This window comes from Podarcis pityusensis, assembly GCF_964106645.2.
Source record: "Podarcis pityusensis genome assembly, chromosome: 10".
NCBI classification, from domain to species: domain Eukaryota; kingdom Metazoa; phylum Chordata; class Lepidosauria; order Squamata; family Lacertidae; genus Podarcis; species Podarcis pityusensis.
Window position 1 is genome coordinate 49,531,451 of NC_138035.1, and position 12,585 is coordinate 49,544,035.

Below are 12,585 nucleotides of genomic sequence, written 5' to 3' on the forward strand. Positions count from 1 at the left end.
GGAGCATGAACAGCCCCCCATCAATACAGTGGTACCTCGGGTTACATACGCTTCAGGTTACACACTCCACTAAGCCAGAAATAGTGCTTCAGGTTAAGAACTTTGCTTCAGGATAAGAACAGAAATTGGGCTCCGGCAGCGCGGCAGCAGCAGAAGGCCCCATTAGCTAAAGTGGTGCTTCAGGTTAAGAACAGTTTCAGGTTAAGTATGGATCTCCGGAACGAATTAAGTACTTAACCCGAGGTACCACTGTATCAAAGAACCCATACAGGCAATGGAAACACTTGGAAGAAGTTACCTGGTGACATTGAGGTGAGAATGAAAACAAAAGGCAAATCTGAATCTCTTACTGTCCTGCTTTTATTATAGCACAAATATTTGCTTATGACTGGATTCCTTCCAGGGATTGGGAGAGAGAGAGAGAGAGAGAGAGAGAGAGAGAGAGGGAGGGAGGGAGAGAGGGAAAAAGGAAGGGAGAGAGGCTGTGCTTTATGAGTGTGGTAAGTTTCATTACAGTACATTCAAGGTGATTCCGCAGCCTGTGAATAAAGTAACAAACAAAGACACCCATAATATTGTGACTGTATTCTAAAGCTATTAAAGATGCATCCAGTTTTTCATTAACTTTTGGGGACAGGAGCGGGCACATATGGTGCACCAACCTGATTAATATCCCATACACATTTAAAAATAAAAGAATACATTTTTTCAAGCAAAGAATTGCAGCTATGGTATCAGTAAGCATATATAAATACTTTGTTTTGTTTGCTGCATATTTTGCATGCAGGAAATGTCTGCTTATTCCACAACAACTTCCACACCCTCCTCTCTCTCTCTCTCTCTCTCTCTCTCTCTCTCTCTCTCTCTCTCTCTCTCTCTCTTCTTTGTAAAATCACTGAAAATTGTTGGCAACCACCGGGAGGGTTCGATTCATGTACTAAAACTAAATCTATTTCCAACCATCACTTCTTCAAGATGCTACAGCTGGTGTTGTCTTGACGACAACCCTTGCTAAAAATATATTTTTTAAAAAATGTAGTGCAGCTTGATACCATTGTTGTTGTTTAGTCGTTTAGTCGTGTCCGACTCTTCGTGACCCCATGGACTAGAGCACGCCAGGCACTCCTGTCTTCCACTGCCTCCCGCAGTTTGGTCAAACTCATGCTGGTAGCTTTGAGAACACTGTCCAACCATCTCGTCCTCTGTCGTCCTCTTCTCCTTGTGCCTTCAATCTTTCCCAACATCAGGGTCTTTTCCAGGAAGTCTTCTCTTCTCATGAGGTGGCCAAAGTATTGGAGCCTCAGCTTCAGGATCTGTCCTTCCAGTGAGCACTCAGGGTTGATTTCCTTAAGAATGGAGAGGTTTGATCTTCTTGCAGTCCATGGGACTCTCTAGAGTCTCCTCCAACACCATCATTCAAAAGCATCAATACCATAAACAAGCCAAAAAAAATTCCATAGCCTTGAAATAATTCTGATTCTGTATAATGTGGAGTCCATTATGGAGAATGTGGGGTATTATTGACTAGGAAGTCCCTGTTTTCATCGGTAACATGCTGGAGGATATGTGACTGTTTAAAGAGTGCTTTCAATATATGGCGTGAATGTGGTCTGTGTTGCAACTGGTATCAGGCCTTGGAATACCAGTCTCCCCATGTACTGGAACGGCAGGGTCACTCGGCCCATTTAATTCAGTCATCAAATACTGGCTGTCTCAAAATAGTTGGAGATGCTCCTATTTATATGCAATCCCCCCCTCTAAATAACAGTATAAGGCCTGCAAAGAGTTTTATCTGATTAATGATTTCTTCTAAGGGGGGGGCGGGGGAAAGGGATCACCCTGTTTATTCAGAAGAAGCCAGGGATTAGCAGAGGGCATTGTGAAGAACTGTTTTGATCAAATGAAAAGCTAGATCTCGAATTCAAAAGCTCTTTGCCTTGTCGCAGCGCAATCATTTTCCCTTTATTGTTACCCATCCATTTGAACAAAAGAGAAACGGCTCACCTGCCTTTGTTTGTTACTACCTGGATGATACTATCACATCTGTATTCAGTCCGGTTTTTTGGTATCAATTATTTCGACTTTAAAATGCTTTCTGAGCACAAGAGGGTTCTTTTTGTTTCGCCTGATGAAAAAAAAATGACTTTTTTAAAGGGAATGTGGACAGCTCTTGTTGTTCTTAAGCCGCAGCGGCAGGGAGTTTGTAATTGGAAAAAAGTTGCAAACAATGGAACGCAGAACTTGCTCATCTTTTTTGGAGAGTGGAAGAAACGGGATGAAAAGCTAACTAGCCTGGTCTAAGCTATTGCATTCAGAAGCGAAAGCTTTGCATCCCTCCCACCATTATTTTTATTTTTTTGTTCTTTATGACCTATGCTCTTCTCTTGCAGTGAGTTTCACATGAGTACTGATTATGTTTTCCCTCCCTTTCTTCATGCATGGTGTGATAGCTTCTCTGAGAGTCGCTTTTCATGCTGTACCTTGAAACACAATCAAAAAAGCACTGTGGAGGCCGAGCGTGCATCTAAATACTGGTTTTAATGTCATACCACCCATATAATACAATCCCTCTCTCTCAGGTTTACATGTGGACCGTGCCTAGAAAAAAATCTGAATGGCAGTCCCATAATCCCAGGCAACATGCGATGAACTGATGGATGAACCTGGCAAATGGCGGGAGTCCCCGTTTGTGGGATGGGCAGGGTCAGGGACTGGCTGGATGAGGAGAAGGAGTGGAAACTGCCTGACCAAGAGACCCCCACGGAAAGCCCTGGCTCCTGGTGATGGGAAACTAGCCACACCCCAGAGGAGAGGAAGAGCTGGAGAGTAGTGGATGCTGGGAGCTTGATGAAGAGGAGGAAACAGGTGCCCCAGCACAGGGCAGGGACTTGGCAGTTCTATTTGGCAGTGAAGGAATGGGTTTCCCAAACCCAAAACTGACTGTGCAGGCAGTTTGAAACTGCACCAAAATCCCTATTTTTCCTTAGCTAAAATGCTTTAACTTGAGCTCTTGAGCCAAAAACCCAGCTGTATAAACAAGTGCTCAGAGCCCTCTCCTTTATCAGTTTGTGACAGCAAGGATGGCCTTGACTGTACCAGTAGAACAGGGAAGACACGTCTGTGCCTTATCTTATATCCTGACCACAAAGACGCACAGATCTAGTCTGGGAACAGCGCCAGAGGGTGTTCTTGGAGATGGTGACCTCTTGCTCCAAGATAAGAGTAGGAACAGGAATATCCTTTTATGGTCAGAAGTATAGGAAGGAATACCCTTTTATGGTTAAGAGTGCTGTAGCAGGAACATCTGTGATGTCAACCTGACGTGGAACATCTGTGATGTATAAGCTGACGTGACTGGATTCCTGGGGAAGGGGGAGAGGGTGCCTGGAGGATATATATACTGTATAAAATTTCTCATTTCTTTGGACTTGCTGTGGACACACCACGCAGGTGCCTTTCTGCTGTTCCGGAGAGCAGAAATAAAGAACTCTTTCTCTGAACCAACCCTCGGTGTCATTTGACTTCCTTCCTCCTGTCCGGGAGCAACGCAGACCCAGTCGGTGAACTCCAATAAGGCTACAGCAGTTCTACCACAGAGCCACCCTGACAGCTTCTCTGCCGACAGCCAGCAAGCCCCCCACCCACTCACAGAACGAGGCATCTATTGCATGTTGCCGAGCAGAGAGCCAGGCAGACACAGAGAGTGTCCCTTGGGGCTTGCCGTAGACACAGAGAGCTGGGGATTGAAGGGGAAGTTACAAGCCAGTCCGGACAACTTCTTCATTAAGAGCAGTTTACTAAGGAGCAACCCTTACCAATCTCCATGCATTCTCTGTTCTTCTTCCTTAATAATGAAACTAACCGTAAGTCAGCCAAGTGTTTCACTCTCTTTCTCTGACCTGCAAACAACCTCTTCTACTTGTCGGCTCCCTGGCTATTAATTTCACTGGGTCTATTCGAAGCAGAACTTTGCTGGATGCAACTCACTGATCTGGAACTTGCTCCCAATCCAGAGAAGGGGTGGACACCATTTGCTGCTGAAAATCGCCCCTTGTCTTACTACTATTTAGGGGGAGAGATGAAGTTCAGCAGGAAACTGAAAAGGAGGCCTGATTTGGATTGTGAGCACATTCCATATCATTGTCCTGCAACTATTTCTCCTTCAGAAAAGAAGTGGCCAGCTTTAGCACACTATTTTAAAAGTGTGAAAAAACATAACACCAAGTCTCTCCTTTCTTTCTCTGCAAAATATGCACTACGCTGAACTGCATTTTCATAAACACTTTTAAAAAGCTAATTTTCTGCAGGGGTTCTCCCCACTGAACATTGGAACATTACCCCACTGAACAATGGAACATTAATCTTCAAATGCAATTTGAGGGAGGAAAATCATTGGGTATTATTTCTTAATCAGAGGGGGTGGGGGTGTCTTCAAACAAACAGTCATTAATCCAGAATTAAAAGGAAAGTAGGTCTTCTATTCCATCTCTGGGGTTGTCTTTCCTAATAACCTGTGTCTCGGAGATAAATGAATGCATTAACGATCTTAACTGCTCTTTGATGGACTACAAATGGACACAGTTCAGGGCAATATTTGAACAGTAATGATTTGTAAGCTGATGGCAAAGGCGCCTAGACCACAGAGTAAATAGCTAAAGGGGTCATGAATCTTAATAGCTTCCAAATCAGAAAGATCTGCAACTTATATGCTTTGACCGGGATGTGTATGGAATGTATAAATATTAATAGGGCTGCCAAGGACTCGGCATTTGAGCTGTCTGAAATTTCACAGTAGGGAGATTGAAGCTGCAGTGTGTCGGGAAGGAGTGCTCCAGCCTGAAAATGAACTGTCAGCATGTGTGTAAATAGTAAAACACATTTCCCCCCTGTAACAATATTTAACATTTGGAGCCACCCTGATACCCTGTGACATTTGTCTCCTGCTAATAATACCAAAAGCATTTCAGTCACTCTGGTTTGCTAATCTTCTGATCTATACCATTACTTCAGTGCAAACCTTGTTGAAAAGAGTTCTATAGCGGCTGTAGGGAACCTTTAACCCTCTGAATGCTTTGTTGAACTACAACTCCTATCCTCTCCGGCCAATGGCCATTCTTGCTGGGGCAGATGGGAGTCGTAGTTTACCAACATTTGGAGAGCCAAAGGTTTGCCACAAATGCTGTAGAGGTTTGAGAACTAAAGCTGCAATCCTAACCCCGCTTGCCCTGTTGAATTCTTAGTAGACTCAGAATGGTTAAGGTTGTGCTGTAAGTTGCCACCTGGGCTTTACACATACCTCATTACATCATTTTCATATAATTTTCTTTCAGCGTACAACATGCTGAGAATTTCACCACCGCCCAAGCCTCCCTTACCTGGATTGTGCAGCAGTGCCTGGCAGCAACAATGGAAGATTCTGGTGAGATCTTGTGAGATCTCACTGAGCTCTTGCAAGATTTTACAGAGCTCATGAGATCTTGTGGGATTTCAGGAAGATCTCACAAGATCTTGCTAGCCTAATACTGCTATTAAACCAACTAGATTTAGTAGGATTGTGCATAGGGTTTCCATGTTGGGTTGCAGTTGGCACTGTCAGCAGGATAAGGTCCTGGCCCTTACATGACCTCCCACTACTGACATTGCTGGTGCTGGCAGGGTTGAGTAAGGTTGGCACAGTGCAAACACACCGGTGCAACCAAACTGGTGCTCATGCCAGTGTGTTCACACCACATCAACCTCACCTCCTTCTTCCTCTACCTTCTTCTGGCGGTTCCCTCATTGCGAGAAGCAAAGCTACAGGGAACCAGGCAGAGGGCCTTCTCGGTAGTGGCGCCCGCCCTGTGGAATGCCCTTCCAGCAGATGTCAAAGCGATAAACAACTACCTGACATTCAGAAGACATCTTAAGGGAAGTTTTTAACGTGTGATATTTTACTGTATTTTTGGTTTCTATGGAAGCCGCCCAGAGTGGCTGGGGAGGCCCAGCCAGATGGGTGGGGTATAAATAAATTATTATTATTATTATTATTATTATTATTATTATTATTATTATTATCTTGTAAGCCACAGTGATGTCAGTATTGGGAAATATGCTAAGTGCCTACCCCCACCAAATGCTACTGGTGGCCTATGATTTTAAAAGATTCCACCTTCTCCCCAAGTAGTGTTTTCAAGTGGCCATTGTGGCTGTGCTTTGAACAGCAGCTCGACATGTAGACATAGGGTGATAGTCAATAAAATAATTGTATGAGTGGACCACAATGGGACTTTCCTCCCTCTCTTCCCCCTGTGATCCCCCTAAATTCTTTGTACGGGTTCCCCCAAACCCAGATTTGGAGACAGTGCAGGGTTGGAAGAGAGGAAGAAAAGTCCCATTGCAGAAGTGGAGGTTGCGCTGCTCATGAACGTATTCGGCCAAATACTGCCTATAATCCTGATCTCAAAGGTTGTCCAGAACAGGCCAGGCAGTCTTGTTGACTTTTTCCAGACCAATTGGCGGTAAGATTCTGCTGCCAAAGTAGCTCCTCCTTCTCTGCCTGGGCAGGCCATCGGCAATGGGCAATTCGGCTCCAGGGACCACGCATTCGCTTCATAAGACGCACAGACATTTCCCCTTACTTTTTAGGAGGGAAAAAGTATGTCTTATGGAGCAAAAATTACAGTAATTCTGTTTCCCTTCTTATTTTGGTTACAGATTGTTATGTACTGAAGTTCTCACCCTGGGCCAGCAGGGGGATACTGTAGATAGTTTTCACTCAGGTCCACATCAGTTATTTTAGGCGGGAAACCCTGGGTTGTTGTTGCTACAATGTTGACAGCCGGCTGCCTATAAAAGCAGGCCGGCTGAGCTGTTTGCTGTTGAGTTCTGTTCCAGCTTACAAAATAAAGAGCTGCTTTGGAGAAATCGCTGTGTCGTCTGCCATGTCTACCCACTATTCAACACAGATCATACCCTTCAACATTTCTCCAATGAAAATAGGGACATAATAATGATAAAAATCATTTTATTATTTATACCCCACCCATATGACTGGGTTGCCCCAGCTGGGTGGCTTCCCACATATATAAAAGCATAATAAAACATTAAACATTAAAAAAAACTTCCCTGTACAGGGCTGCCTTCAGATGTCTTCTAAGGGTTGTAGAGTTACTTATCTCCTTGGCTCAGAGATTGCACAACTCCATAAGCTTCCAACATTTCTCTGATGAAAATAGGGGCGTCCTAAGGAAAAGCAGAACATTCCAGGATCAAATCAGAAACTGGGACGACTTCTGTAAATTCTGGACTATCCTTGGGAATTAGGGGCACTTGGAGATGGAAGGAAGAAATAACCTCGACCAGAGAAGAATGGCAAACCAAGTTGATGGACTATGCTGAAATGGCAAAATTAACTGAGTAGCTCAGATATCAAGGGAACAAGAGTTTTTTTTAAAAAAAAATGGGAAAAGTTTATAATTTATTTACAAGACCATTGTAAGCAGGTTAAAACATTAGCAGGATTTTAACCACACTTGTAAAGGAATGGAAAGTATGGTTAATTTGGAAGGACAAGAATTTGGACAAGTATTGATATGCAGTGGTAAATATTATCGTTGGGACCCATGGAGGGGATGGGGGGAAGTCAGGAGATTCAAAGCAATCTCGATATTTGGATTTTTAACTGTTTTTTGTTGTATGTTTATATTCTTCAAAATCATTTTTTTAAAAATTAATAAAAAAAGAAAATGGGGCACTTGGAGGACCTGACAGATGTGTTTGAATGGCACAGCTAAGACTCACATTTGTATTTGTGGAAGAGGAAAGTTTCTTGCAATTTCCCCTTCCCAATCAAACTTCACAAAGAGGAGGCTGCACTAGGCTCTTTAGCAATCAGCATTTCTTGATATCTGAAAGGTGCCATGCAGCCTGCAGAGCTTGCTTCTTCTCCTCCTCTGGGTCCACTGGTGTGTCCACTTAGGGTGTATAATCAACTTCCTTTCTACCTAGTCCTCCAAGCCTCACACATCCTGTTCCCCTATATCTACTTGCTTCTTCCCTTTCAGCTCTTCAAGCCAGCTGGTCAGAGTCAGTGGAGAGGGAAAGGGTTAAGTAGTCCCTACCTTCCTGTTGGTGCAAGGAAAAATAAATATATAGAAAGGACTATTCCTGGATGCCAAGATACAGGCTTGGGGCAAGCACTCTTTGGTGAGATAACCCCAGCAGAGATTTAAAATCACAAAAATATGCAGCAATATAGGCTGTTAGACCTTCAAAATGTGCCTTTAGGAGTTCCAGAACTTGCCTCTTCCCCCAACATAGGAAAAAGATATGTTAAAAATTGGTTTCGTTACACACTCTTCAAAGGTCAGGTTCCATACATCTGTCAGAAAAGTTGCACAGGCAGTAAAACTTTGTTTCGTTCCCAAATGGAGAAATCTAAATTATTGGTATATTAACAAAAGAATGACTTGTGAGAGCCATGTGGTCTGAGCTGGTTGCTCCAATTCAGACCTCCTCATACGTTGAGCTTCTCAGGTAGACTGGGGAAACAAAGGCTTGATTACCTCTCAACATGAGCTAAGTCTGGTTGGACAGCTTATGGTCTTAACCCCTTCACACATTAATTAGAGTTAAGCATGTTGGTTATATGAGGCTGGTTATCCCATGCTTCCAGCTTATTCCAGTTCATTGCTACCAATGCCTCCCTGTATTACTATTTTGGGAAAGAAAGGTCACTGGGTCTTGCAGAGTGCAGTTCTGTGCTTAACAGTGCCTGATGCTGGCTGGACTTCTCTTTGTGCCTGTGCTAAGGGAGTATGAACGTTCACAATCATTTATACTTCATCCTCTCCTGCATTTTTTTTTAAAAAGAAATTACCAGTCATTCTGATGTTTGTGAGCAGCTGAAATGTATTTGCTCCTGTCAATACTACCCTTATTGCATCCCTTAACTTAAAGTTTAAGCCAGTATGGTTCAGTGGATGGAGAAATTGGAGCCATGAGATCTGGACTTAGATCTCACTTCAGCTTTGAACATAATAGGCTGTTTTGGAAAGTTGCTGGATCTCAGCTAACCACCACCACCAGATCAATCCAGCTTTCTCAGATTAACGACAAATTGGCTAGACACTTTCATAGGCCTCAATGAGGTCCCCAGGTTCCCAAAACATCAGTCATACTTTCAATATGAATTTGGACCTCTCTCTCGCACACACACCTATATGACTTACTACAAGTGTATGGATGACAAAGAGACTCAATTTGATTAGGAAATGTGCCCTTTTCTCCCACAGATCTATCATAAAGCTATTCAGAAACTAGTTGCTTTATTCAAGACACATATCAATAGCTGCAAACATATGATTTCTGTTTCTATATCTGGAATGTTGAACTTTCGCACAACAGACTAGCAGGCATCATCAGAAAAAGCTGCATAGCAACTTGAAAGGTGCAAGGATATACTTTTTAAAACAGCTGGTTTTATTCTGATTTTATTTGTTAGCTAACTAGTTTTTAACATTTTATTTTATCAGTAATTTTAATGTATATTTCATATTTTACGTAAACTGTATCTGGGTTTTTTTCCTGATTAACCAGTATATAAATCCTGTTAAAATAAAGCAAATAAAATATGAAAGAGCCTGTCACTCAGCACGTCTTTGAAGGTAGGCTTCTCAATGCATTCATGGATGAAGTGGGAGCCGAATACAGATCTCAGATCTGAATTAGATTCAATGCGACAACTGGACTGTCTTAAATTAGAAGCTAAGAAATGCATTAGGTAATATTGGTTGGAGGGGAAATCTTCCGGTCTTCCACACAAATGACAGAATGATTGGTCATTTCTAACAGAAAATATGAAGCAGGTAATAAAAAAAAGAAAAAAGAAAGAAAATATGAAGCAGGAATAAGTCTACACAATATTGATTTTTGAAGAAAATATTGCAGTCTGTTAGTGCCAAGATGCAGACTGGCCATTTTGAAAACCCCGCCTTTGCAATAAGTACACATTCACTTCTGTTATGAGGGTGGGCGGAGTCTCAAGCATGTGATGTCACTTTTCAGCAAGGTGAAATAATCCACAGAAGGAAGAGAGGATATTTCACTACAGCAGTACTCCATGCTAATATCTTCAGAATTAACTTCAGAGGCATAGGCACAATGATGACTGACTGTTAAACAAAGCATAGGTTTATTTATTGCTTCCTCAAAGCAAAAAAGAGAGTGGATGCTATTTTAGGCTACATCGACAGAAGTATGGTATCCAGATCAAGGGAAGTAATAGTACCACTCTATTCTGCCTTGGTCAGAACCCACCTAGAGTACTGTGTCAAGTTTTCGGTGACACAAATGCCGAACTACATCCCTGGTCAGGGATGATGGGAGTTGTAGTCCAGCAACATCTGGAGGGCTACAGGTTCCCCACATCTGCTTTACATCAATCAAAATGGCAAATACAAAGGAAGTGTCCTACAAAGAAGGGAATGGCCTTTTCCGAGTACATCACTTGGCAGCCTTCTTTGGATTCCATGTGCATATTCCAGTGCTTTTTTTCTTTAAATAAAATGTTTAGGGGTACTTGTGAGGAGAACCTGAGCTTACAGGGTTAAACAGCTCAGAGTGTACGCTCTGCGTACTGTGGAGAGGAGGGGGGAACTTCTACGTCAGTTCCGAGAGACTAAAGCCTTTGTTCTGTCTCTCTCTACTTTCGCTTTTGAGGAGAGAGGACGTGTTTTCGCGATGCTGTTCGCTGTGATAGATAATGGATAGTCTGCTGTAAATAAAACTGCTTCTAGCTGCTAAGATCCTGTGTGGACTTTATTTAAGCACACTGAAGAATGCACTGGAGTTTTATATGCAGTTTCCTCTTGCCGCTGTTGAAACTCTGCTACGCTCAGATATGTCGGACTTTGGAATGCAGAGCTGCGATGGGAAGTGTGCCGGACCTCAAGCTTATCTGAGCAATAAATCAAGATTATCTAACAGTACTCTCATTTTGACTCAAGAAAACCACCATTTTGTAGTTCAAACTGGGGGAAATAAATACAGTAAATGGACAAAAGTACAACGATTCACAAAATGTTTAGGGGTATGCCCCCAGAAAAAAAGCACTGGCATAATCTATATATTTCCCCCTGTGTTTGGACCTCTTTTTACTGATATTTATTTATTTATTTACCGTGGTACCTCGGGTTAAGTACTTAATTCGTTCCGGAGGTCCGTACTTAACCTGAAACTGTTCCTAACCTGAAGCACCACTTTAGCTAATGGGGCCTCCTGCTGCCGCCGCACCGCTGGAGTACGATTTCTGTTCTTATCCTGAAGTACTATTTCTGGGTTAGCAGAGTTTGTAACCTGAAGCATATGTAACCCGAGGTACCACTGTATTTATTTATTTTTGTAGAACACAAATTATGATTTACTGGCATACAAATTTTTGTTTTATTCCTGTTGCTGATATATCAAGCCTCTGCTTCAAATAGACACCTGGCTGGGTTTTCCTAGACCTCCATAAGCCATCTAACATCACATTGCCACAGTGGGATGAGAGGACAGTTATTTGGATATAGGTTTCTGGATGAAGTGCAACTCTTGTATGGAACAAATGGGGAATTGCTTTGCAGATCAGCAATCCCTGATTCTCAGCCCTGGCTAGTCACTACTCCCCCTTCTCTCTCGCACGATAAGAGTGGGAGAGACAAGTAGCTAAAAGTGCCAGTACAAATGACAAGTCACTGTGAGCTCTTCATAAAGAGGTCAGTAATCCTATCCCTTCAATATTTATTGGTCCCGTTTTTCAGAAAGTTCTGTTTTCTGCACTCTCAAAGCATATAACAAAACAGGTTTTATTGCAGATGCGAGGAAGAGTCTATCTCAAGCACACACACACACATACAGAAAAGTTCTTTTTCTGTCAGCAATGTCCTTTTTACGCAGAGGGCACCATTTGTATGAAAATAGGGACCATGCTGCTAAGGAATCATAACAGAGCTGCTGCTCTTGGCATGTCTTTCTGGGGTTGATCCTGTCATTTTTCCTAAAGACCCAGTAGGACCACCATTCTGCGGCCTGTTGTATTATTTCCACAGCAAGGGGAGCCCCTTGCCATGTCACAAAGAGAAAGATTAGGACTTCCAGTGGGGAATAAAGCAGCAGCAGGTAGAGAATGCTTTAAAAGGAATCATGTAAATGGGCTCAAATAATAATAAAAAGAAGAAGGCGGCAGCACATTTAAGAGGTCAATGCAGAAAATCGGACACTTCTTGAACTTCGGATCTCTTTAATAGTTTTGGGGTCAAGACTGCAGTATTTTAACCTTTTTCAAATTTTTTGTTGCTTCCTAAATCTGCATCTAGCCAATCTTTTAAATGAGCTTTGTCCCCCAAGAACCCAGGCACGCTGAAGCCAATTCCTTGTTTGTGAATGTGGGCAGGATTGCAGATTGTTTTAACTGATTTTTATATTTGTATATTATTGTGACCACCCTGGATCTTGAGGTGCAGGATGTTTAGGAAACCCAATCATCATCATCATCATCATCATATTATATATACTTATACAGTAGTACCTCGGGTTACATATGCTTCAGGTTACAGACTCCGCTAA